The sequence below is a fragment of the Pleurodeles waltl genome, chromosome 8, assembly GCF_031143425.1.
Source record: "Pleurodeles waltl isolate 20211129_DDA chromosome 8, aPleWal1.hap1.20221129, whole genome shotgun sequence".
Taxonomy (NCBI): domain Eukaryota; kingdom Metazoa; phylum Chordata; class Amphibia; order Caudata; family Salamandridae; genus Pleurodeles; species Pleurodeles waltl.
Window position 1 is genome coordinate 720,376,532 of NC_090447.1, and position 23,572 is coordinate 720,400,103.

The 23,572-nt window shown below is 42.9% G+C and overlaps 1 protein-coding gene across 9 annotated transcripts in view; it reads right to left on the reverse strand.

The window, feature by feature from the left end:
* The window catches only part of ST3GAL6 (ST3 beta-galactoside alpha-2,3-sialyltransferase 6), a 502,129-nt gene that overhangs the window by 347,936 nt on the left and 130,621 nt on the right, over nt 1-23,572 (reverse strand). For 5 of the 9 annotated variants that reach the window (XM_069204906.1, XM_069204901.1, XM_069204895.1 and 2 more), the window contains exons 3-4: nt 23,198-23,370; nt 4,032-4,089 (exon numbers count right to left, since the gene is read on the reverse strand). The gene's annotated coding sequence lies outside the window, so the exon portion shown is untranslated. Of the gene's footprint in view, nt 1-4,031; nt 4,090-7,184; nt 7,318-23,197; nt 23,371-23,572 lie in introns of all 9 variants that reach the window. The other 4 variants (XM_069204898.1, XM_069204899.1, XM_069204903.1 and 1 more) reach the window with 2 other exon arrangements.

Sequence of the window (23,572 nt, forward strand, 5' to 3'; positions counted from 1 at the left end):
TTTCCATGTATTCCTGTACAGAAAGACGTATGCTGGTGACTGATCATCAAATTTGCTGACCATTTTCGGCAATCCGAAAGCCAAGATACCACCTTGAATTGAACAATAGGGACTACAACTGCAAGAGTACAATTATGCAATTGTACGTCAACCATGAAAGGATCAAAATCATGCTGACTATACATCGAGGGTGCCTATTCAAGAGCATGGTACTTCATCCAAAACGGCTGAGGCCTACATCAATTTCATTGTCAAGAACACCAGCTGCTGTTTGCCCAGATTGTCACTGCTGTAAGCCATGATAGTAACCTGCTAAAGTTAAAAGACATAGGGGGTCACCGCCAACAGGCTGGCGGTGCTCCCACGAGCATTCTGACCGCGGCGGTTCAGCCGCGGTCAGAAGCGGAAAGTCGGCGGGCTCCCGCCGACTTTCCGCTGCTCGGGGGAATCCTCCATGGCGGCGGAGCGCGCTCCGCCGCCATGGGGATTCTGACACCCCCTACCGCCATCCTGTTCATGGCGGGAAACCCGCCATGAACAGGATGGCGGTAGGGGGTGCCGCGGGGCCCCTGGGGGCCCCTGCAGTGCCCATGCCAATGGCATGGGCACTGCAGGGGCCCCCGTAAGAGGGCCCCGCAAAGTATTTCAGTGTCTGCTTTGCAGACACTGAAATACGCGACGGGTGCAACTGCACCCGTCGCACCCCTGCAACTACGCCGGCTCAATTCTGAGCCGGCGTCCTCGTTGCAGGGGCATTTCCTCTGGGCCGGCGGGCGCTCTTTTGGAGAGCGCCCGCCGGCCCAGAGGAAATGTCTGAATGGCCGCCGCGGTCTTCTGACCGCGGTGCGGTCATTTGGCGGCGGTACCTTGGCGGACGGCCTCCGCCGTCCGCCAAGGTCAGAATCAGGGCCATAATTACATATCAGTCATGAAATAACCACGTTTGACCTCTCAGTAATGATGTAGAGTATCAAAAGTACAAAAATGTCAAAGATTAACTGTCCATAACTCAGGAAGGAGTTATACTGTGAGGATTGAGGATCCTGATTCCGCAGTCTACGACAAACAGTGACAGAAGTGGCTCATGAAGAGCAACAAGGCATTGTTCCTGAAAAGCGAGCTTCCAAAACAGAGTTTGGTTTCCATAGCTAGATGAAAGAGTAGAAAATAAACTTAAAGCCTGTCACATATACAACTGCCCTTCAACCAAAGTCAGAACTCCCTAAGCACGCCTGTGAGAGAATAGCCATAGATTTCTTTGGTCCACTTGAAAGACTATTTCTGAAAAAGCAGTGACTGTTGCAGATTCCTTCCCATCATTGGCACTCTCTGACCTTAAAGACGGCCTTATACAGCTTCCAATAACCAGACCGGGTCAACAGATAGTTAGTGTTTTTTCAAGTAACTATAACTGGCACCATAGGGTAACTATAGCTCGCACCCCAGCCAACTTAATAAACATAGCCCTGGAATGGTGGTAGTCCCGAGGGCGTATGAAAGTCCAATGAGGGGGGACTCATGCACCCCCTCCTATTTTAACAACTTTATAATATCTTGCCATAGGGAGGAGGTGGCACCCGGGCGCTGTGTGGCCTCCCACGTTTACTATTAACGCATGGCCTCAAGGAGGTGGCTGTCCTGTGGACCCCCCGTATTCTTTTTATATCTTGCCCTGGGGCGGTGGTGGTCCCCAGGGCACTGGGGGTCCTTAGGACCCACAATTACATTATTACAGATTAAGTCCCAGGGAGGTGGTGGTCCCTGAGTGGTGCCCAACCCCCACCTGCACTCTTAAAAACTGCCCTGGAGAGGAGTGACATAGAAAACATTAGTGTACAGTGTAACTGCAAACAGTGGATTGTCAGAGTTTAGTGGTGCCAGAGTGGAATAGCATATAGTGCAGTGGTGTACAGCAAAGTGGTGTACAGTTGAATGGCTTAGAGCAGCAGTTCCCAACCTTTTGACTTCTGTGAGCACCCAATTTATCATTATTGGAACCCAGGGACCACTTTATTTATATACACTTTATTAATCTGTTAATAATATTTATTTTTTCTAAGCAGTCATGGACCCCCAGAAGAGGCTTTGCACACTCTCGGGGCCCCCGGACCACGGGTTGGGAACCACTGGCATAGAGTACAATAACGTAGACCAGTGGACTTTAACCTTTTTAATGTTGTGCCCCCTAAAGGAGGAAAAAAAAAAAAAAAAAACTAATCGCCCCCTCTCCAAACCTTTCACAACTATTCCATCAAGTTGGTGATGTTTAAATATGTTTAGACTTAATTAAACATTGCAGTTAACTTCTGTTACCGTTTTCAAAATGCAATCAAATACATGATGACAAACATACTATTCTGGGAATGCAGGTCTTACTGATTTATAAAATGATCCACAGCATGATTATTAGAAGTGGGATGGAGGGTTTTGAAGAGTATTTGGAGTCGCTTCCCCTTTGACACATAATCCTAGCTAGGAAATAAATGACAAAACATGATAGTGATGGCCCATTACAGAGCAATTTACTGCTGTTCATTTTTACATGTTTTTCAGCTTATAGCAAAGCCCTATTAGCATAATGCTTCTTTTGTTCAGAGCCTGGCACCCCTATAACCCCCCCCCCTTCAGGTTTGAAGACCCCTAGCCTAGACTGTAGTGTGGTAGGGTGGAGGGGTGTGCAGTGGGGTCACGTAGACTGGATTGTGATAGAATGGATTAGCATAGGGTACAGTGGAGTGGTGTAGCGTGGCATAGTGTACTGGTGTATAGTGGAGTGGCGTAAAGTGACAGTGTACAGTGCAGTGACAAAGTGGATTGACGTAGAGTTTAATAGGCTAGAGTGCAGTTGCATCATTTCTTTTTGGTACGGGGTACTGCCAAGACAGGACTGTGGTACTTTGTACATTTTTTGTTAAATATATAGAAACTCAAATATATTTTCCTACCTATTACAACTTTAAGTAAGTGGTAGTAAGTAGGTGAAAAATATCAAACCTTATACGTACCTCTACCTGAAAGTGTAATGCAGAACACAGTTAAAGTGTACCTAAAAACAACATTGGTGCTGTTAACTTTTCTAAAGTATACAAAAATGTGATGGATGGAATGCTTAATCTCAGCTCACATCCAATTACTCGGGCTGCATCCCAATCCATCGTTCTTTTTCACACCACGCCACTTCAGTTTGGACCCAGCTATATGCAAGACATTCTTGACCCTGCTCTAAGGGGAACAATCAATTTACTGTTTCAGTTAATTCTAAGCTTCTTCTGTACACGCTGCTCTTTAAACGAGCATACAATCAAAGCTATGAAAGTAAGTGCAAAATAGCTCAGAAAAGTATGAGGAGTCTTTACTGCTATCTTACATACTACCCCCCATAGGTAATGAAAGTTTCTGTTATGTGCAACACTGACCCTATACCATACCTTTCTTAGGTAGTAGAGTTCATGTTGACTATGAACCACAGATGAAATGGTAACCTATCTTGCACACAGTGTTCAATCCGTTCACAATTGGTCAGGGAAAACCATGTTCCTCCAGATACTCAAGCCCTGCTATATAACGAATACCCCACTACGGGCACTCTTTACCTTTATCAAACCCCTGACAGTCACTGAACTTACATTGAGGTATGAAGTGAATATGAGTAGAAAAGTGGGTACTGTTGACTCTATGGAGAGAGTTTACTCTGCACCACACTGTTAACAGACAATGAAACTTTCATGAGGAATACACCACAGAGTATGTAAAGGTATCCACTAAGAACTGGGTACCCTCTATGCTAAACTTGTCCAAAGAGTGACTATTCAGTTAAAATACCAAGGTTTGAAAGTGCTAAAAACATAGTATCTGCATCCTTCATACTGTGGTGAAAACTTTACAGATAGCCCATCTTCTGAAGCAACACAAGCACATAGGTTAGTACCTGGTGCGCTCAAGTACTTGGAACACTAGAACATTGTGTTACATAGTAATTGTCATGCTGAGACTATTCTGTCCAAAAACTCAAGGCTGTTAACAATACTTACTATGTAGTATGTGGAATCTTTGCCCTGCTGGAAACTTTTTCTGCAGTACCAAAAAAACCTGTGGGGAACATAATAAATGCAAATCAACTGTCACCTGCACAGAGTTAGTCTTCAATAGAAAGATTTAAAACATGTTCAATACCTCTACACACCTATGGTGCGTTAGGAACACACACGTTTTGTAAACAATACCTATTAGCTGGACAAAGGCTGTGCAAAATTAGGTAGAAAAGTAATATGGTAGTTTCCTAAGCACCATGAAAACTATAAAACAAACTAACACACTCTTTGGCTGATGATCCAGTATGTCACCTGGGGTGTCATCATTGATCTCATATGTGAGGTCATAACAGTGTATGGCAGGGGCGCAAGTTATAGTTAGCACTATCTGGTAAACATCTGGTTTGTTTTTTTTAGTTTAAAACATTATTGTTGTCACTGACAAATTTGACTCTAACAGTACTTTAATCTTTCAGGGACTTGCTAGGTTTGTTTTTTAAATAAAACAGACCTTTTTATCACAACGAACTATAAGGTTACTATAATGTTTTTTGGTGAATAATAAACCTACTGACAGTCCCCAGTAGGAAGTTATAGTTACGACTTACTTTCCATAGGAAAAGTTTTTGTGTTTGCTATAACTTTGGCACCGCCTGACAAATCTTCACCAAATATTCAAAACTAGTTTGCCACTCACTTCAGCTACTGTCTTGAAAGTTTCAAGGTGATTTGTCATGTGGGGGATGAGAAAAATGGGTGAGGGGTCCCAAAACGCTTTTTCCCCATGCAATTTCCAAATGGATTTTTAGACACGACTACAGCCCAAACCACTGGACGGAATGACACCCTATTATGCAGAAAGCTAGGTTTTGGTCCAGAAAGAACTTATTTTGTTATTTGGTGTTAACCCGTTCAGCAGTTTCGGAGATATATAAAGTTTAAAAGATATAGATATATAGGGACACGGACCCTCCGAAGATCCGATAGTCCCCGGGCTGATATCTGATTGGCTGCCAACACTCCAACCAGGAAATGTTGGCAGTCATTTTGGGACTCTGGCTCAGCCGAATCCCAAAAATAAAGTTAAAAATAAAGAAAAGAGCCGTGGTGGTGTAGCCCACAGGGAGCCTGCCATGGCTAAAAAGCACTGAAGAAAAAAAAGAAATGTTCTCACAAAACTGCTGCAGTTTCCGGCACTTCTTTAAAGTTAAGCTCCCAGAAGGGCCAGGTCCCGGAGCATACGAAAATGTATTTTCTGAGGAGAGCAGCCCCTTTCTCCCTTGCCGTTCTTGGCCCCAGTCACCTCCATGGAGCAAGCCAATTGCTGTTTTTATTGGCCGGGTCTGCGTGCCCCTCTCCTGAGGCCCTAAAAGGCCTTTGGGACCGCCACCTCCCTGAGGCTTTGGTGTTAAATATGAAGGGGGGGAGGGGCACGCAAACCCCGCTCCTGTGCCCTATAGATCTTGGAGACCACCACCTCCCTAGGGGCCACGATTGTGCATTAAAGCGGGAGCCGTGCATTTTTCGGCCCTAGGGACCACCACCTCCCTGGGGTTGGCCCTCAAACAATTAAAGGGATGGCTTCTTATGTCCCGAGAGTTATAGTCACCTTAGAGTATGAGTTATAGTGTCTCGAAAAGTATAACTCTTGAATTTCTATTGTTTTGTGCATGTGAAATCTTAACCCATCTATAACATCCCCCCTAACCTTTGTTTTTTTTGTTAGTGGTTATTATTAATCTGGGCAAAATCACTTCATCTCCCCGTGTCAAAAAATAAAAGAAAAATTCTGACTTTATGTAACATACATTTGTGCTCAAGTAAAGCGCTATAATAGGGATATATTTGGGCTCACAGTCACTAGCATTTATCTGTAGATTTATTTTAAATCTTTTCGATTTGCCTTCTATGCTTCGAATACGGGGCTGATTCATAAAAGGCATGTGGAAGGATCTGAAATATAATCCTTGAGGGTTACTCCTGCCTCTGGTGAAAATCTCAGTGTGTTTTAGAATTACAGGTAAACTCCTCAAACTCTGCTTACGTCGCATATTTTCTTGAGGGTTCACATATATGAAAAGTGCGCACGCACAACTGTAACAATACATACAAGTCAGCATATGGGCCGGATTCAGGACTGGTGATGTCCTGTGCAACAGTTTATTTTGGTGCCCTTAAATTGCAAGTTTCGGAAGTCTTTGCTAAACACAGCACCCCCCAGAGGTCAGCACCCAATGTGGCCCACCACCCAAAATCCGGCCCTGCATGTGCACCAGTAACATTACACAAGGTCAGATATTTTTTTTTTTTTTTTTTTTTAACATGAGTTGAAGTTATTTCCCCCAGATTCGCTGAATATCGAAAGTATGCAGGACTTGAATCTAGATCTGCAGTTTCAAAGTCAGCACCTCTCGCCCTTAGGCAACATGTCCCTTACAAAAAAAAAAAAAAAAAAATTGCACTCCTTTTTTTTTTTTTTTTTTTTTTAAAGAAAAAGACCGTCATTATTGCGATCCAGTGGGCCCCTCTGACCCCTGAATACCAGTGCCCCTGTGCCTGTTTCACTAATGATAGCTACTGTCCTGTGAGGTGCCTTGCAAAGCGGGCCATCACTTCTGCCCTTTATTAAAAACATGGGCTCCCATTGGCTTCCGTCTGCCTCCGTGCCAACTCTGACACCCAAACTAAGGTGTCTCCCCTACTTCAGTTTTCCCCTTCCCTGGGCCATTGCTCTAAGGCAAAAAGCAACACTGGCACAGGAGGTGTGCACTGGCCCCTAATGCAAGCAAGGAAGGATAGCAAATAATTTGCGATTGGGATTTAGTTGGCCCCTCAAACTGCTCAGCTCTGGTGCCATTCCACCTGCAGCACTAATGATCTCCACAGCTCTGCAAAGCTGGCTGTCTGCTCTACCCACTTCACTGGGCTATCGCTCCTAGGCCCGGCCCACATGCCTCTGCACCTTGCTACACTAATGGTAGTGATGGTCCTGTAAAAAATAAAATAAAAAAAAGGCGGGGGGATGGGGGGGAGCGGAAGAGGCTCCTGTGCTGTGAAGCAGAGGGAAGGGCAGTACACTAAAGTAGAAGCAAGCCTCCTCACCATGTGCCTGCTACCTAAAAGAAATACAAATGTGTGCAATTCGTTACTCACCAAATGTAAAGGCTGGTTGGGAGCTAGCATACGCCACCATGACAAAGATTTATTCTTCTTAAGAGGTACTGTATGGGTGTTAGCGGTTGAGTTCTGGACGATGTCCTTTTAACTGATGCTTATAAAAATGTTTCTATGTATAGAAGGAGTACGTATTACTAAAATATATATAGACATAAATACTTATATACATACAGTGCTTTATATCACAGGCTTTGTACCGTAGCACTATAGCACGTAGTCATCATTCCCCAACACTGCTAACCAGGATTTGTTTCTGTAACACTCTGGTCACACACACAGTTAATCTCATTAGCCAACTGTGGTTTCATAACGTATGAGTATATTTGTCAATGATAAATTGCATTTTATTTTTCATTTGAGTTGTGGGCACTTATTCTTTATATGTTGGCACCTGAAGTTGAAAAGAAATAATTAGTTGAAAATATATATTGTTCATTTTAGACACGTTTCACCACACCAACCCCACTCACTGACACTGTCCCAGGGCGCTCATGATTACAGTTTCCACACTTTGTTGTGCACTTCATCCTCTACATGTAGTGAATAAAGGCTGGAAAAGCAACAAATAAACAAAGAGGGGCTTCCAGGCCATCTTCAATTACCAGTACTTGCAGGTGTATTTGCGCCCCCCCCTGGGAATGCAGCCACGGACACCCTTATCACCAGAAAGACCTAAAAGTATTTAAATAACATTCCCTGCTAAAGTGCCACTTTTACAATGGCACAAGGCTATGATTATCCAGTGTCATGGGCGTATAGATGCCCAGTCAAGTAGAGGATTCCAAGGCAACTTGAGGGTCTGACAGCACTGTTATTTCACTGTCAAAGTCGATGTCAGTAATTCAAACGGACTGAAAGGAAGTTAGTCATGGAAACATTCTGATCTTTAGTGTTATGCTCCTAGCACTTTGAAGCAGTACTAAGATTTGTAAAAATGTAGATTTAATAAATTCTATACCTAATCGATACGATTATAGCAAGTTAGATCATGGACCAAACACTAAAAATCACAAAAGGATGCAAACGTCATTTCAAGTGGGGACAGAATGTGACCAGAGAGGAGGAATTAGCATTCAAGCAGAGAAAATTACAATGTTGTAAAGGTTAGAAGTCAAGAGAGAAAGGGGGAAAAAAACAAAAGAAGTGGGTGAGTGACATTTTTTGGATCATGATTAAAAGCAACAATGGAACAGAGCTAACCGCTGAGGAGATTGGAGGCGTGGTGTAGAACTCCACTGGCCGCATGACCTCCACAGTGAAGCTATAGAGGACTGTTCTCGTCCTTGCAGTGCCCAGACACTTCAAAAGGCACCCAAGAAGTAACCACTCGGCCACAAGGGTGCCTGGAGCTGGTATGACCGTGCTTTCCTTGGTGGTTGAATTGGCCATGTAGACCTGCAGCCAGTGGCCAGGCTGCACGCAACCAGTGGAGAGTGTGCATCTGTAGATTCTGTGCCCCAAAATGGAGCTCATACCCTGACCCCCCTTAGTCAGTCGAAAAGGGCCTGGAGCAACAAAGATCACCAGTGGGAATGGAGCACATGGCCACTGGCTCCCACCACCATAGAAAGAGGACAACAGGTTGGCAGTGGCTATCTTTGTCAGGAAACCTTTCAGGTTCTGTTGAGCTCAGGCCCTGCTGTCTCTCTCTCATTAGGCACAACCTCCCCTATTGGCCTTTACACTGGGCCTTCACTGGAAGGTCACTCACCTTTTGGGGCCCAAGGACTGTCACCCACCAGGGACAGTACATAAGGCAGATGCCACCATCTGTATCTCTACTTCCATCAATCCAGCCCAATCAGAGAATTAAAGACGCATACCTTGCAGTAATCTTGGCAATTCCAGATTACCATCCTTCAACAACAATAAATCCATCCTCCCTTATGCCCAGACCTGCCCGTCAACTTTTATTTATGGAAGCCGTAAAAGGGGCCAAAATTAGCAAAATAGTCATAGGAACGTAGAACATGACGCAGGACCTGGCACTTGATACCATCATCAAAGAGTTAGAGGCCCTCAGATCCATGGCTACTAGACACTAACACCATCAAAATCATGCAAAACAGTCTCAATAACATCAACAATTGCTACCTTTAACTATCTGCTCATGGCCATGAAAGATCAACTGCCCACTGCTGAACAATGGTTTACTAGCACCACCGATTGGTAGCAGGACCACAGGTACACTCAGGTCAAAGTTATGGAACTTGAAGACAAAGATAGGAGGGATAATCTGTGGTTTTCTGGGGTCCCTGAAAATGAACAAGGGGACAATATCATGGTCTTCATGTTGCAGTTTCGCCTGACTCTCACTAATCTAACATTCCAACCCTACTGAAAATGCAAAGGGTCCACAATATTAAATCTCATCCCACTGCATGCAAAGACCTTCTGCAACAGATGATAGTTTCCTTCCTGCGCCTGCGAAGTAGTTCAGTTGACCATGAAACACAAGCCTTTCCTCTACAATTAAACTACAATCCATGTGTTCCAAGATTTCTCCAATGAGACCATGCACAAATGCAAACGCTTTCTCTCAAAGGCCTTGCTTGAAACAAATGAACATATAATATGACTTCCTCAATCCAGCCAAATGATCCCCTCCAAGAACGGAAGCACAAAATAATTTTTAGACCTTGGGTGCCTGCAACAATTTCATGACACGCTGGTGCTTCAGAACATGGAAACTAATCATGCACTTGATGCTCCATTCCTTTCCTGACCGTTTGGGGGTGGGAGAACGTGCGGAGTGCCACAGTCTACTTACTACAAGCAACTCTGCCCAACAATGGATGGAATGCCTTGAAGCAGCTACTAGGAGCGGGGCTTCAGAACAGAAACGCAGGGACAAGCTCTCCTCTTTAAAAAAAAAAAAAAAAAGGCTGACCTCTGCCATCCAGCCAGCACTGACTGCTTGGCCATCATTTCCATCCTGAGCCCTAGGACTTCGTCCTCTTGCCATGGCAGTCAATCAATCAATCAATGAATTAATCAATCCATCAAACAAACAATCAGGCACTTGTATAACGCAGCTTGTCACCCATGGGGTCTCAAGGTGCTATTGGGGGTGTGCTATTCACTCGAAGAGCCACATCTTGAGGCCCTTCCTGAACTGCTCCAGAGTGGCAGCCTGTTTGAGGTTGAGTGGGAGCTTGTTCCATGTCCAGGCTGCAAGGTAGGAGAAGGATCTGACTCTAGCTGTGCTTTTCCTGATTCTGGGGATGGCGGCGAGAGCAAGTTGGGAGGATTGCGGCTGCCTGGTGGGGTGTAGAAGGACCAGCGGTCGTTGAGCTAGGCTGGTCTGATTTTGTGCAGTGCCTTGTAGGTGTGTGTCAGTAGCGTGTATGTGATGGGTTTGTCGATCGGGAGCCAGTGCAGGTCTCTGAGGTGGGCGGAGATGTGGCTGTGATGGGGATGTCCAGGATGAGTTTGGCTGCTGCGTTCTGGATTCTAGTATTGTTTAAAGCTTCTTTGTGATGATCTGGGAGGGCTGCACCCCACTCCCCAGCAAACCACTAAGCGATATGTCACTTTTACCCTGCACACTGGCTATTTTCACTGGTGCTTCTGGCAGCAGCAGGTTTAGTATCTATTGCCCTGCTAGAAGAAGTAAACTTTCACGGCTCTTTTCCCCATAACAACTGAACAAAATGCTAGCTACCACTACTAGAGGCCCTGCTTTTGCATACCCTCTCACACACAGTATTTCTCACCATTAACAGATCACCGGCCTCCAGCTCATTCCGTTTTAGTGCTTTCCTTCCACACAGTTAAAAAAGTAAGTGATGCACCCCCCACCCCCCAGAATTTCCTCAGCTCAACACTTAATGGGAATATGAAAGTGTTTTCCCTCCACCCACCCGTTATAAAAAGTGCAAAAAGATCCTTTTCTACCTATCTTCTTTCCTACCTATCTTCTCCAAGAGACACATTATTCCCACATGAAAGTGAAAGGCTGCCTCACATCATTCCCACATGAAAGTGAAAGGCTGCCTAGGGGCTGGGTGGGTAGGGAACATCATGTATGCTCCAGACAGCGCCCTGGGGACGATATATTTCAACCTGGCTGAGCCAAAAGGGTGGAGTTGCCATTCTAGTCCAGAAAGGGATACAACAGAGTTCCTAATAATCTAATTCTAAGAGCACAGTATTCAGTGGAGGCGGATGTAGAGCAAAACTCATGCTCATGTGGCCCTCTACTACAAAAATTGTCAAGCCTCTCATAGAGAACAATGATCTTGACCGAAGATTTGAAAAGGGAATCAATACAACCCAGCACCACAAGCGGATCCACCTAATGGCAAAGCCTTGGTGCATCCTGGAGCAGTGGGTGCCCCAACCTCACTGACAGAGCTCAACTTGGTGTGTGTGACCCAGAAGGAAAGGGCGCAGTAAGCCCCCTAACAAAATGTGTGCCCATCAATCAAGTTGACAAAGATAATTTATGTCATCAACTTGCAGATTAAAGAACTTTATATGCCAACCCCCCTCCCTCCAAAACAAAGTGCCACTGAAGAAAGACAAACCTGAGCATCGTTGTTGAGGAAAAAAACAAATAAAAACGGAGAAATTAATAAAAATAGATCACACCTCTTGCCCTGGTTGCAGCAAGAAAAACAAGAGCCTACTGGAATAGCTTGGTTGCCTAATTCTAAAGCCAATGGGAGCTCCAAGTCAATTTGGCAGGAAACCACCAGGGAAGGCAACTGTAAAATAAATCCTATATAAAGGAACAGGGGCAGAACTAGAATCGTCTCTACAAATGGACAAATGGAATCACCTCCCTCAATGGAACATGTAAGAGAAATGACCAGTACAAATCCAACAATAGGTAAACCTACAATTGGGACTCAAACAACGGCAAAGCCTCCTGGAACCCGACCAGCCACCAAAGAGTTCAGTAAATTGCCCTGAGCCCCTTCCAGGAAAATGAGCTGTAACAGAACAGACATTGGGGCATTACAAGAAAATTCCCCACCCCAGAAATCAGCAAGAGCAATACCCAAAAAAACAAGCTGATGATCAAGGCAGAAATAGATAATAAAAGTATACTCTGCTCCGAATAAGTCTCCAGAGGCAAATAGGATGTACGAAACAGAGGGAATATCTTGAAGCTCTGTCCCAATCTCCCATACCTGAAAGCAATTATTTCCACTGACATTGACAAAGTGGCCTTCTTACCTTCAGAAAGTGAAGAGACAAATTCACTGAAATTAAATTCACCAGTCATGCCTCAGTGAACATCTTGAAGGAGAACAAGGCCCTGCCTGAACAATAGGACATGTCCAGCAGTGACCAAATATCCAGTGAGTTTAATACCGATTGAGGCAAGAGCTAACAAGGCATTAGGCCACACATTGGAAGGGCAAAGTAAACAAAAGAATATACATGACTTGGTATTAAAAATGTAACCCAACTTCTGGAAATCTCAGAGGGTGTGCTAACAATAAAGGCAAGCTGTACAGGGGAAGGGCGATGTTGCACTCCACAGCACACGAAAATCACGGTTTGGGCATGATTACCAAGAGCATTAGGAACCCAGACTTAGCACAGAGAACCATACAATGCTGACCACTTTGAAAATAAGCTTATGGATTATAAGAGGCTCAACTGATTCCGAAACAAAGAAAGACGCAATAGCACAATTGAGAAAAAGTGACATCATTGCGCTCCAAGAAACATGACCCCTTTATTCATCCCCCCCGGCATGACTTCAGGGCATATGGAGCTGCAGCAATTGTATCTCAGGCAGGGTGTCATTCCTTAGGAGGCATTTCGATGTATGTGAAAAATGAGCTCATGGTAAAAAACAACTGTGTTCAGTATGGGGAAAGGAGACTATATTATCCTATTGATATCTCTAATTAACAACATAAGCCTGAGTTCCACATCCTTTTTTTCATAAGGAGCATCTATCTACATATAGCCAAAGACAGAAAGTAGTTAACACAACAACTCCCCCAATTCTGAGAACGTTACAACTATCCCATCTAGATGCAATATGGGTCATCATGGGAGATTTTATAATGTGTGCAGTGCCAAATGACATCCTTCTGGATCTTGAAGACTAAATCTGAGCCATACCACCAATTCCAAAGCAATATCAAAGGCCCGATAAACAGAGCAATGCACTAGAGGGCGGATATTTAAACCAACTAGGTCTTCATATATTAAATAGCAGACTTGAATCGGACGTGCCAGATGCCTACATTCACTTTTGGTGCTATAGGTGTGAACATAAGCTATCCTTAGCAGAGTATCGTTAACAAAGCATTAATTCAGTTGTTTGTCTATTTGCGTCAGTTTAGTGAACCCTTCTCAACTAACCTCTAATTAGCATTGGCATGTTGGGCTTCATGCAAAAACAATTTAGTAACACAAATTTGCAAAACATCTAGCTATGGTCTCTGTCAAAAGAAAAGCAGTTGGTACCTAGAAAGGAAAAGCAAACAGACAATCACAATTTCATTGTCATATAGTTACCCTCCAAGGTTTGGGTCAGCACTCAGGTTCGGTCTTCGTCCTCAGGACATCAGTTGATTCGCCATCAGTCAGGAACTCAGCTCTCCGACAAGGGGCACTTCCCTCATAAGGAGGTAAAGTGTAAAATGGGCAAGCTAAGGGCAAGGGTGGTTCTAAATAAATCAGCTAGTCACTAATAAAAGTGACAAAGTATCTGGATCATAATGAATAGCATCAGCATCTCCCCCTCTCCTAGTCTCCTACTCCCTAATTCTAATTTACTTCCTGGTGACAGGGGTTTTTATCCCCTTTTCATTGTACATTCCCCTAAAATCTGGTTGGGCAAAGTTTGCACCCCACTATCTTTAGCCAATTAAAAACACATTAGGTCATTAAATCTTTCACCCCGCATTAGTTCTCAGGCATGTTATTGCTCCATATGATTGACGTCTTCAGAGGTAGAACGTACGGTATGATTTTATCCTTTTGTAATTCTTTGCGCATCTTTGGTCAGTAGCTCCATTGTCTGTACCGGTTTGGTTGACCTTGTATTTAACATTAGTCTACACTGTTGCACATAGCTAGTACATTTCTACAAGCAATATGAATTTCATGAGAACGGGTCTACTATTGTTACACTAGGCTTCTAGTTTTGAAGAAAAACAAGAGTTCATGTCCTTTAGCGAGTCGGCACACTGCACGTTAGAAAAACACATTTAATATGAGAGCCAGGCAGCTAGGCCTCGACTCATGCTAATTAAGGCCTACTGCTTTATTAGCAAGAATCTAATACATTTAGCCTTTCAACATTAACGTAAAATCACAATTTGATAAAACATTTCATCATTATTAGTCAGTTTCATTAGTCCCCGTATACATTGATGGCCACTCCCTGTGGGCACATTTCAACGCACGTTTTCAGCAAAACATATTAATACAATGTCTAAGCGCCATTGTTGTACATTAGTTTATAAACATTTCATGTTAATATAGATTGTATAACCTACGCTCTCTCAATAGCATCAGTTTCAAAATGCCAGGCGGCTGCAGTTGACATCGCCCCGTCAAACGGGAGTGCTATATCAAATGTTTATATGTAGATCATGCTGCAACTTGGCTCAGAGGTTGCAGAATCTTGGCCCGGAATCAAAGAGGATAGAACACCAATAAGATAGGACTAAGTGGTAAAAGTTATCAATGCAATGCGCAAAAAACAAAACAAAAAAAAAAGCGCCAGGCCCAATCGGCATTCCAGGTTCAATATTTAAATGGGCCCCAAAAAACTGCCCTCAGTAATGGCCCCCATATTTCAAGCATATTTGCTAGGGACATCTATACCAGATTCATAGAGAGGTTAAATTTTGGTTCCCGATAAACAAAAGGAGCCCGTTCATATCTTGGGAATTATCGGTTGGTCGCATTTTTCAATACAGAAGGGAAGTGCTACACAAACATCATAAACAAAGAATTACAAGCATGGGCAACAGAAAAAAAAATGATTCTCCCAAATCAAACAGGATTCCAAAAGAGCTGCAACATTAAAAACAACCTAACCTGTATCTCTTATTTGAGCGCAGTAACTATGGTGTCTAAGAGGAAGGATCCATACACTGGGTTTATAAACTTTCAAACCACATTCGATAGTGTTTCAAGTGTAAACCTTTGGTCGAAGTTTAATGCTGGGGCATACCCCCATTTATTAAAGGCCATTATATCACTGTGTTCTAACACTTCGGTGAAAATAAAAGTATGTTCTGGGGGGCCAACTGCTGCACAAATCATGACCAATAAAGGCCTAAACAAGGCTGCATACTTGTGCTATTACTACTCAACCTCTACTTGATAGTTATCAAGGAACATCTTGAAAAGGAGAGGGCATTTCCAGGAAGGTTGGCTGGTCTTAGTGAGTTCAGCCCCTCCAGTACGCAGACATGGTACTTTCTGATCAGACACCGGCATGCTCACAGAGACTCTGTACTTGCTATTTACTGGAAAGCCAATGATTAAAAGATTAATTAAAATCATGATAATTGCATGCAGACTAAAACAAGCATTTGCATTACAATGGGTCTCGCGTTTGCTCGAGTTAGAGCTATTAGCGTTGTAAATTTCTAACTGGACTCTTCTTGCCACATACATTGAAAATGAAAAGTAAAACAGTTGACAGAACCAAGTTCAAAGCACCACCGCTGTCATGAGCGTGAGAGTTATTGGCTCCCTGCGTGAATGTCTAGAAAGGATCAGGCTGGGAAGAAAGGCAAACCAAAATCAGAGGAGGGCCATCACATGCTGTAACAGGAAAAAGCGTAACGTAGTGTGATGGACAACAGAAATGTTCACTTAGTTAAAGCGCATGGGCAGGGAACTCAGCACACAAAGGAGGGCTATTTCACAAAATGCACAAATAAAAATGAAGCATTTAAGACAAGCACAGCAAAGAATAAATAGCAAGCATGGGCGCAGTTAAAAGCCCACAGAAAGAGATTACAACAGGCTAGAGTGCTTGAGCGTTCTGGATCTTAAGAGGAAGCTTGGTGTATTGAGGGGAGCGGGGTTGAAATTGTGGGCACATACAAATACGTAGGGGTATGGCTGGATAGTAGGGGTTCGTATTGCACATCCATGGCCAGTAGGTGGCAGGAATAAACATCGCCATGCAAGCATGTTTGAAAGGCGAATCATCTCAGATGGTGGCTCGATTTCTGATATTTAACAAATATGCCTTAGCAACCTTCAAGATATTGTGGACATTGCTGGAGGCAAGATAACAGTATCGCTGTTGAATGCCTACACAAATAAGTTCAGCAGTTTATCAGGCCATTGGTCATCTAGTGAGAACTAACTGGACTCCAACTCAAATTAAGTTGGCATTTTAAGCATTCGGAAAATGGCCTTATACGCTCAGCAGCGTGAGGTTAACAGAGCACTTTATGGTCTTCTGGAGGTCAGTCAGTAATACTGCAGATGCAGACCTTTTTAATTTAACATGCTTCTAAAAACTTTGCACTTTACCCAGGCCTTAAAACTGGACTTTCCGTTAGAAGCCAAGCCAGCATTTTAGTTGTCAGGAGGGGAAGGGTTCTTTTTAAAGTGTTGTTTTTAGTCTTTTCTACTACAATTTGTTGCCTTTTTAACTGTTTTGATTAATCTTTTAGCACTTACGTTTATATATTACTTGAAGAATCCGGTGCTCTATTGTAATAATTGTAATTAATTGTTGAATAAATAACTATCAAGGCATGTATCCAGAACCGTGCCTTCGTGAGCGACATTTATGCTCCAACTGGAGCCAAGGACCGTCTTTTCAGGGCGCTAGACCAACTACTCCTCTCCCTAACCATGGATAAAATTCTCTTGGATGCTGGGAGTGTTGGTTGACTGGAACTTGTTTTTGAACCGCAGGTTAGATAAATTGGACAGAAGCACAACTCCTATACACTGAGACAGACATCAACATGGACTTTATGACGGATCACTCTCTGACCGATCCATGGAGGTTGATCTACCCCACAGATTGTGACTCCACATTTACCTCCTGCATCCATGTCTCCTGAATCAGAATGGATTACTACCTCCATTCCTCTGCTTTTTTACAATTCATAGAGCAGATGGATATTGTCCCAAACAGCACATCAGACCATGATCAACTGCAAATTCAACCCGGATGGGTATTCCTGCCCCCTCCCATCCCAGGCTACTGGTGTTTCAACACCTCTAGGTTCCAAACTCCCAAGGCCAAAAGCAAACTGCAGCAAATCTCTTCCAAGTACCTGCAAGAGAATGCCACCACAGTAGCATCATCCCACATCTTGTGCGAAGCGGGTAAAGCGACGATACAGAGGGAACTGATACGCGACTGAGTTTGCTAAGCAGCAGGCCCTACTAACTCAAAAGTTGCAGGAACACCAGATTAACCATCTCACAAAGTTATACTCTAGATCTCACTACCCCTAGGCTTTCAGGAAACTCCTGGGATAAAAAGGGGGAACTTAATGGTTTATTCACCACTTAAGCATAAACCTAAACATCCCTATTCAATCTGAAACAGACGCACTCTGAAAGAGGGGAAAAAAGCTGTGTGCCCCAAGGCCTTCCAATTATGTAAAAAAACAAAACAAAAAAAAAGGCCTCCGACACCCTACAGGCTTTTCACGCATTTATCAACAACTGTATACAGAGGAAAACCCTCAGTCACATCTGGCAGAGGAGAACTTTCTACCTAGTATAACTTACCCCCAACAGAGCCCTGACTAGGCAGACCGACTGACAGAGGACATAAGCTTAGAGGAACTAGGCCAGGCAATAGATTTATTTCCCAAGTCCAAAGATCCAGGGATTCATTGATAACCGGCGGGGTTTAATAAAATTAACAGGACAGGAGTAATATCCTCAAATTAAGAGTGTGAAGCAGGTAAGGATAGTAGTACTGCTCAAACCAGATGAGGACACATTCAACAGTTCAAGCTATATATAAATCTCTCTGCTCAACACAAATCTTAAGATTATAGCAAAAGCCTTGGCAAACAGGTTGAAAGAGCTCGGAGCCGGTGCTCATAAAATAGCAGCCAGGTGGATTTTATTGTACACCGCTCCTCTGCCCCTCTTGAAACCCTGGCTCATGTCATTTGGCAGGTACACAACGATGAAGATGACAAAGTCCTGCTCTCACTAGAAAAGGAAAAGTCCCTTCAGAGGGTGGAATGGGGTTACTTCTTTCACCTACTGACCTTGATTGGGCTAGGCTCCAGGTTTATCTCCAAGATCAAATGGCTTTATACCTCTCCCTCTGCAGTGGTCTCCAGCAACTGCCATATCCCTTTGACATAGCTAGGGGATCGGGACAGGAATGTCTGCTACCACCCCTGCTTTTCACCTTGGCAGTAGAACCACTTGCCAATTTGCCAGTACAGATAGATCCACGGCATCGCCATCCTGGGGAGACCTCCATGAGGGTTGGATGCAGTAGGCAGGCTGGCAGAGGTGGCGCCAAGTCAGTCGTGCTCCTTGGTTCACAGGTCGGCAGGCTTCTTGTCCACTCCTTTTGTGTTCAGCGAAGATCTGAGGAACTGGGATCAGGCGGTCCCTTAAATACTCAATTTAGGGGGTGTTGCGGGGAGCTAATGGTAGTAGCTAATGGGCTACTTACATCTGGGGTCACTACACCCCCTAGATAACCGCTTCCTGTGAGGAATGGGCATCACCCTGTCCAGGGGCCCTAAATTCCACTACACACAGGAGATGGTGGCATGTCCTAGGCTGTGTCCACTGCAAGCTGGTCACCCTAGGGGTGTGCCCAGTCTAGAAATGTGACACGCCTCCTGCACAGCTAATTTTCCTATCTCTCTAGGGGCCAAATGGGCCCTGGGAGGGGGGGGTGGGTCGGCATCCTCCTCTGAGAAAAGTCAGTTCTGCACACCAAACGCAGCGGGCTTCTTTGAAGCTTGTGCCTTGGAAAGCAGGTCATCCTGTGAGGACGGGTGTTTAACACCCATGCCTGAGCAGCAGGCTTTGTTTCTGACCTCCCCTAGGTGTCTAGTTTTCAAAACTGCGCAGGTTTGCTAGGTTTCCCTAGGTGCCGGCTGAGCTAAAGGCCAAAATCCACATCTAGGCACTTTGAAAAAAACAGCTCTGTTTTCTTTGTGAAAATGTGATGTGTCCACGTTGTGTTTTGGGGCATTTCCTTTCGCGGGCGCTAGGCTTACCCACACAAGTGAGGTACCATTTTTATCGGGAGACATAGGGGAACACAGAATAGCAAAACAAGTGTTATTGCCCATTGTCTTTCTCCACATTTTTTCCTTCCAAATGTAAGACTGTGTAAAAAAGATGTTTATTTGAGAAATGTCCTGTAATTCACATGCTAGTATGGGCACCCTAAAATTCAGAGATGTGCAAATAACCACTGCTTCTCAAAACCTTATCTTGTGGCCATTTTCGAAATACAAAAGGTTTTCTTGATACCTATTTTTCACTTTTTACATTTCAGCAAATGAACTGCTGTATACCCGGTACAGAATGAAAACCCAATGCAAGGTGCAGCTCATTTATTGGCTCTGGGTACCTAGGGTTCTTGATGAACCTACAAGCCCTATATATCCCTGCAACCAGAAGAGTCCAGCAGACATAACCGTATATTGCTTTCAAAAATCTTACATCACAGGAAAAAGTTACAGAGTAAAATGTGGAGAACAATGACAGTTTTTTTTCACCTCAATTTCAATATTTTTTTATTTCAGCTGTTATTTTCTGTAGGAAGCACTTGTAGGATCTACACAAATGACCCCTTGCTGAATTCAGAATTTTGGCTACTTTTCAGAAATGTTTAGCTTTCTGGGATCCAGCATTGGTTTCTCACCCATTTCGGCCACTAATTGGAAGGAGGCTGAAAGCACAAAAAATAGTAAAAATGGGGTATGTCCCAGTAAAATGTCAAAATTGTGTTGAAAAATGGGGTTTTCTAATTCAGGTCTGCCTGTTCCTGAAAGCTGGGAAGATGGTGATCTTACCACTGCAAACCCTTTGTTGATGCCATTTTCAGGGAAAAAAAACACGAGCTGCCTTCTGCGGCCCTTTTTCCCCTTTTTTTTCTTAATTAAAACGAAATTTTCACTGTATTTTGGCTAATTTCTTGGGCTCCTTCAGGGGAACCCACAAAGTCTGGATACGTCTAGAATCCCTAGGATGTTGGAAAAAAAGGACGCAAATTTGGCGTGGGTAGCTTATGTGAACAAAAATTTTATGAGGGCCTAAGCGAGAACTGCCCCAAATAGCCAAAAAAAGGCTCGGCACAGGAGGGGAAAAGGCCTGGCAGCGAAGGGGTTATCAGTTCGTGGATCATCCCATTACCTAACCTCTATATATGTAGAATCTAGCCCCCTTCCCTTACTGTTTTCTTGAACCCAGCAAAGGGGGACCCTGTGCCGCTGCACGGTGAAATCTCAGCGACCATAGATTTTACAGCTCTCTTAGTTTCGGTTTGAAAAGAGGATCTCTCTCGGTTTGGACACAAAATGACTGATTCTATGTTTTTTTTCCTTTTGAAGGGGGACATTATTGATAGTTGACTGGGACTGTACTATGCGGGGGTGCAAGAGTGTGATGTATACCAACTTTGATTACCTGACTTGCATCCTTTTCGCTCCAATGTGAGAAGGAGACTCTTGTCGCAAATAAAAACGCCGTGCCGGCTTACTGATCTTTGTATACTGGGATTCTTACCACTTGTTTTTCATATTATGTTTATGTTGTTACTGAAAAACTTAATTAAGAATCCTTATTAAAAAAATACAAGGCACCGAGACCCTATAAGAGAGGACTACGTATGGTGGCAAGCTGCTTAACAGATAATACGAAATAAAAGAAGTTTGAAGCAAATAGAAATAACAAGATCATAAGAATGAAGAAATGTGAAAGGATTGCTGTAAACGAAACAAGACTCAGAACGCAGTTAAAAAAAATAGTTAAAAGTCAAAGGCAAGGAAGTGAAACGGGTGTTAAAAAAAAAAAAAAGTAGGTGAATACATCTTTTGTGAATAAAGAAAAAAGAAAAGGCACTTGAGTCTGTTGAACATTTGGAAACGACAAGTTTGATAAACCTTTCGTTTTTATAGCGCTTGTATTCATTCAATTGTGATTTTGTGTTTCACACCACGCATGTAGCCCACTTTAGGAAAGCAAAAGCTGACACTACAGATTATCCTGCTTTTGATAAACAATGTAATTTTCGTATCTGGAGTCACGAATGACAATCCAATGTGGTAATTTTCAATAAAATGCATACTACCGAAAAGCCATATTTGCTGTGTCAAGTGTTTACTAAAAAATATTTATGAGTGAGTATATATTGTACAGAAAAAAGAATATTCGCTTATATATAACTTGCAATCAATATCACTGGAATTGCCCTGCAAGCCTTTACGTACATTATAAGCATGAGCCGCGAACTTATTGTCTATGTCTCAAACTACTGCAGGTTCTTTTTCATCCCTATTTTTCTTTTTTCACTCTTTTCCTATCTTTCTCCCCTCTTGAGACGGGTCAAGGCTGATAAAAAAAAATGGACCAGGTAACCTAAAAATAAGTGCTCCTGCCCAACACCTGCACAAAAGGCGCTGGTGAACATGTTAGATAAGGATTCTGCGAGGATATCAGGTCTGCATCTGGTTACTTCATCAGCCGAACTCTAGTCAATTAATAAAGACATTCCAAATCTCACAGTTAGTGTTTCAGAAACTCGAGCCATTTTAATGGAGCAACAAACATGCTGCACTGATGGATGCGCTTTCATTCATTTTCAATGGGTTCCTAACTTAATAAATGAAAGTCATCATGCGCAACCAATTGACGTTTTCAGGACTAAAAAAGTGTAGATTATCATAGAGCAACACGATACGATTCACATGTGCTCATTGTAAAATATATGCCACTTAGTAACGGCTGACGCTTTGCCTAATGAGGTGTAATTTGCCGCTCAGTTTCTCTGAAAATTCAAACGTCTGACACTTTTGCTAGATAGGATGCATTAACAACATGTTGGGTGGTTTATATCGTATGCTAAAAATAGTGGCATTTGGACACAGAAAGTGACTTTTATCTTGTTTTTAGACACAAGACTGAACAACTTTGGCATTAGCTATATTTCCTCTGGTATGAATCAGCTTTGGATTTTTGCCAACATTACAGTAAGTAGGGAAAAAAGGATTAACTCTAAGGGTGCGAGCTGCAGCCTTTTTAAGCATCTCAATTTAATCAAATTCAAAGCAGCTTTATTCAGAAAATAAATATCCCAAAAATTAAATATTTCATACCTAAATAAAAACAGCACATATACTACGTTTTAAAGAATTAGAAATTACTCTAAATAACACTTGGATCCCATTCATAAAGGTACTAGTTACGCCAATAGTTTTAATCAGTTCCTTATTTTCCTTGATGGTCAAAGTTAAAACAAAAAAACATGAATTGCTCTAACTTCCCTTGGAGACTTAGGCGTTAGTAAAAATACTTAGGTGCACATTCCATGTGATGCACTAGGTATTCCTGCACCCAGCATTACCAATGCCCCATAACTTTGTGCTGAAGGAATACCATCGTATTTAAAGTCTCATCCTGAATTACAGAAGGAATCAACATCCTTGTACCTAATTCAACTGGTAAATCTCCATTTTCTTACAATTTACCAACCTGAGATTTCAGCAGGCTTTATCCTCTGAACGGCCCAGGTGGGGAGAAATCACCAGGAATGCACTTTAACCACAACAGTTGGAATCCCAGTTAGGGCAGTAACTCCCATTACCAGTGGAATCGGGATTCAATTAAATATCAGAATGGAGGATGAAGGCAGACTAGTTTTTCAAAACCATCTCTAGTAAAATAGGTTTGATACACTTTGGTTTTTACAATGGAAACAAAAGAGAACAAGCATCACAAAATTAATGCTTCCTATCCATAATATGTTACACTTTAAACATCGCTTCCAATAGTAAAATATTAATTACACCATCAGTTTGTGTATGTTCAGTTACCTGCAAGTGCTTTTTTGTTCTTTGGAAACAGTTGTGGGTGGAAGATTTCACCCTTCTCTTCGAATAGCTTGACACAGTACACATCCAGTGAAAAACACCTTGTTCATACTGCATACCTTTTCCCATCAATAGTGGTGTATTACACATTAAAGGCAATGTGTAGAAAATATTTTCTGTTAAAGGAAAAAACACAAAAAAACTTGTTGACCACAAGCACATCCAACTTACTTTCACAGGGGTGAGACAAGAAATTCTGGCTTCACAATTCACTTGACAATATTTAACACCAAAAAGAATCATAAAATATATTTTAAACCGACTGAAAATAAAATTGATTTCTCGGAGTGTCGCTGCATCAGTGAACAGGTTGCTGCA